The sequence below is a fragment of the Rhinolophus ferrumequinum genome, chromosome 15 (genome assembly GCF_004115265.2).
Source record: "Rhinolophus ferrumequinum isolate MPI-CBG mRhiFer1 chromosome 15, mRhiFer1_v1.p, whole genome shotgun sequence".
NCBI lineage: Eukaryota > Metazoa > Chordata > Mammalia > Chiroptera > Rhinolophidae > Rhinolophus > Rhinolophus ferrumequinum.
In genome coordinates, this window is record NC_046298.1 from 47,008,016 (window position 1) to 47,012,798 (window position 4,783).

Sequence of the window (4,783 nt, forward strand, 5' to 3'; positions counted from 1 at the left end):
ACATACACAACACTCCACCCAACATCAGCAGAAAACACATTCTTCTCAAGCACCCAGGGAATGTCCTCCATGATAGACCACATGTCAGCAACAAATAAAAAATTTTTAGGAATTGGAATCATATAAATCATCTACGCCAACCACAATGAAATGAAACTAGAAACAAACAGAAAGGAAATAGAAACATCCACAAAACATAGAAAGTAAACAAGCCATTCTTAAACAACCAGTAATTAAAAGAAATCACAACAGCATTTTTTAAAAATCTGGATGAAAATACAACAGACTAAAATCTATGGGATGCAGTGATAGCAGCACAAGGAGGAACGAAGTAGCAAGTACTTACATTAAAAAGAAGAAAGACCTCAAATCAGATATCAATTTTTATACCTCCAAAAAAAAAAAAAAAGAATTGGCGGCTTTGAAGGTGCAGCAGGCGGGAACATCTGCTGAAGAGTGAGACAGCTGGCGATGTGGGCCGTGCCAAAGAGATGGATGAAACTGTTGCCGAGTTTATCAGAGGACCATCTTGAAAATCCCAATGACTAAAATGATGACAGTCCTAAAAGCCTGGGAGTTTTTGTCTGAAAATCAACTGCAGACTGTAAGCTTCCGGAAGAGAAAGGAATCTCTTGCTCAGGACTTGGTTCTGCTTTGTGAGGAGAATGGTGTGAGTCTCAATGACGCAGCCCTTTTAGACATCATTTATACTCAATTTCATTGGCACCAGAGAGTTTGGGATGTTTTTCAGATGGCTAAAGAGCCAGGTGAAGACATTGACCTTTCCGATATGGAACAGTTCAAAAGTTCATTTAAGAAAATTCTTCAGAGGGCATTAAAAAATGTGACAGTCACTTTCAGAGATGCTGAGGAGAATGCAGTATGGATTCGAATTGCCTGGGGAACACAGTATAGAAAACGAAACCAGTACAAACCTGCTTATGTGATGTATTATTCCCAGACTCCATATGCCTTCATTTCTTTCTCCCAGCTGAGAAGCAATACACCCCTTCTGTGTCAGGCACTGACAATCGCTAGCAAACACCATCAGATTGTGAAAATGGACCTCAGAAGTCGATATCTGGACTCTCTTAAGGCTATTGTTTTTAAACAGTATAATCAGAACTTCGAAACTCACAACTCTGCTACACCTCTACAAGAAAGAAGACTTGGGCTAGATATAAATATGGATTCAAGGATCATTCATGAAAACAGAATAGAAAAAGACAGAGTCCAAAGAGTGACTCAAGATATTTTTGGGGACTATTCTCAACCAAGACTAGAGTTTGCACAATATAAGCTTGAAATAAAATTCAAAAGTGACTTAAATGGGGGCATCTTGGCTGAAAGAGAAGAACCCCTCCGGTGCCTCGTAAAGTTCTCTAGCCCGCATCTTCTGGAAGCACTGAAATCCTTAGCACCAGCCGGTATTGCAGATGCACCGCTTTCTCCATTGCTTACTTGCATACCCAGCAAAGGAATGAATTATTTTAAAATTAAACATAAATAAGATGTATGTGGTTTTGCAAGCATCGCATCTCCTTGACTATGTTGCATACTTATTTCAGTTAATGGCTTACTGGATAGCTTCTGTCTAAAAACTTGTATTTTAGAAATTAACCCTTGATATTGACAATTTAAAAATGTTCAATATAATCGTTGGGAATGATTCTTTCCTCTTACACTATGTGCTCCGCCTTCCCCATATCCTGCAAAGCACAGCAGCTGTGGATCTTTAGGATGTGACAGGATGTCCTTTTCCTCACTCCTGTCTCTCCTTGATCCTGGAGAGTTCTGGTTCCAATTGTTCGTTTTCAGAGATTTTCTTGTAAGCCTTGGATCATAGAAAGAAGCACCAAGAAATTATACCCAACTCAAAACTTTCTAGGAGAATCATAAAATCAATCCATTCATAGGGTAGAGTTGCGTCCATTGAGTTATAGCAGAAGATAGCGTATCAGATCATTCAGTTATATAAAATAATGGTTTTGTTGTGAATATGATACTTTTCATAATCTATTTTATCATATATATAGCATTCAAACTGATCAATATTATACTGATTTATGAATAAAGGTATTTAGAAAATGGTAAAAAAAATAAGAAACTAAAACAAAGTTTAGTAAAAGGATAGAAGGAAATAAGAAATACTCTATTAAAGCACAGGTAAAGAAAAGAGAAAAAAAACTAAACAATCAACAAACTAAGAGTTGGTTTTTGAACAGATTCACAAATTTATAAACCCTTAACAACACTAAGGAAAAAAGAAGATTCAAATAACTCAAATCAGAAATGAAACAGGGACCATTGCAACTGATGTCACAGAAATTTTTGTAAAGGATTTTAAGAAAGTGGTATGAATGGTATTCTATGAAAAAAAATTATATAACCTCAAACACGAGTACATTCCTAAAAATATACTAGGACCAATCATGAAAAAATAAAAAATGTGAAGGAAATTCTAACAAGAGATTCAAGCAGTAATCAAAACATCCAGCAAAAAATGAAACAAACCCCGAACAGATGGCTTTGCTGCAAAAGTCTACCAAACACTGACAAAGGAAATAACAATAATTCTGCTAAAAGATATTACAAAAAAATTCAAGAATGAAGTCTTGCGAATTCATACTATAAAGTCTGCATGATGCTGATAGTAAACCCAAAAAAGGCACAAGAAAAAAACTATAGACAATATCCCCGATCAGTATCGATGCAAAGACAAAATACGAATAAACCAAATTCAACAGCACACTGACAAATTAGGCATCATGACCAAATGCAACTAATCACTGTAAACAAGTCAATCAATGCAACCCACCACATTAAGAGAATAAAGACAGGAAAAAAAACACATGATCTCAAGTGATACAGAAAAGGCATTTGACAAAATTCAACAACGTGTTCAGAAGCTATAAATAGTAAATTACCTCAACATAATAAAAGCCATATTTGAAAAGCACACAGCTACCATCAAACTCAAAGGTGAATATCTGAAAGCTTGAGCTCTAAGATGAGAAGAAATGCAAGGATGCCTACTCCTGGCGCTACAATTCAAGAAAGTACTAGAGGTCTTAGCCAGAGCAATTAGACAAGAAAAAGAAATAAGTCATTGAAATTCGAAATTGAAAAGAAGTTAAATTATCTTTTATGCAGATGAAAAGCTCTTACATGTAGAAAATCAGATCGCTTCTCAGACTTTTGGCTAAGATCAAGTGTAGAAAATCAGAGAGATTCCACACATGAAAAAAGAAATGTTAAAACTGGAAAATTATGTTATAAAAGTTGCAACGAATAATCTGAAAAGATACTTAAAAAAAAAAACAATACTTTTTACCATAGCATCACATAGGATTATATACATAGGGGGAAAAATGTAGCCAAGAACAGAAAAGACTTATGTACTGAAAACTATAAAACACTGGCACAAGAAATGAAAGCATATAGAAATAAATAGAAAGATATCCCTTACACATGGATTGCAAGACTTAATATTGTCCAAATGCCCATGGTACTCAAAGTGTTCTGCAAATTTGATGGAATCCTTATCAAAATTCCAAAAGCAATTTTGACAGAAATAGAAAAAAACACACTAGAATTCATATGGAATCAAGCAAAAAGGATTCAAGAGAGCCCAAACACTTTTGAAATAGAAGTTGGAGGCTTCACTTCTTTGAATTTGAAAACATAATAACAAAGAGTCATCAGGTCGGTGTTATAGTGGCATTACCCAGATACTTGTACATAAACCAACGAAAGAAAAGAGAATGCCCTGAAATAAACCCATGCATATACATCAAATGATTTTTGAAAAAGACCCCAAGACTACACAATGGAGAAAGGTCAGTGCCTTCAACAAAATGGTGTGGGAAATCTAGACATCAACATTTAAAAAAAGAAAAAAAGACGCTGGAAACTTACCTACATCAAACATAAAAAACTTCTGTGTGTCAAAAGATACAATCCACACAGTGAAAATGCTGCCCCGAGAAACAAACAGGAGAAAAAACTACCTGAACAATTTGCATGTCAGACATTACAGTGGATTTCCTATTTTAAAATGCATGATAGGATAAAATACCCTCTGTCACTGATGTCTTTCTGTGACCTTTCCTTTTTATTCCCAGTCATTAACATTTTGAAGTCAGTGACTCAATAATATCAGTCAGAAAGATTTTTGCATATTGGTTCCTTTCCAGAATTTATAAGTATTTGTGCATATCAATACATGACTTATTTTTTTAATTAAAGTTTTTTGGGGTGACAATTGTTAGTAAAATTACATAGGTTTCAGGTGTACAATTCTGTAATACATCATCTATATATCACATTGTATGTTCACCATCCAGAGTCAGTTCTTCTTCCATCACCATATATTTGATCCCATTTACCCTCATTTACTACCCCCTTACCTTCTGGTAACCAATAAACTATTGTCTGTGTCTATGAGTTTTGTTTCTTTGTTTGTCTTGTTCCTTTGTTGTTTTCAGTTATATACTCCACATATCAGTGAAATCATATGGTTCTCGACTTTTTCTGTGTGACTTATTTTTGCTTAGCATTACAATCTCAAGATCAATACATGATTTCTATGAGCATCTTCCTTTACCGTTTGACAGAGAGGAGACAGTGCATCCAGATGTGGCCCCTGAACAATCCCTGTTGCCCAATCACTCTGATGCCATGGAGTCCCCACTCCGTCTCCAATCCAAGGGCACATGCAGCCTCTTCACAAGTCCCATGTCACTGGGTCATAGTGAGATGGAACCTAACTGGAGGGGGGAGG

The 4,783-nt window shown here is 35.6% G+C and overlaps 1 pseudogene; it reads left to right on the top strand.

The window, feature by feature from the left end:
• Positions 1 to 470: 470 nt before the first annotated feature.
• Positions 471 to 1,677, top strand: LOC117034683 (centromere protein N-like; annotated as a pseudogene).
• Positions 1,678 to 4,783: the final 3,106 nt, after the last annotated feature.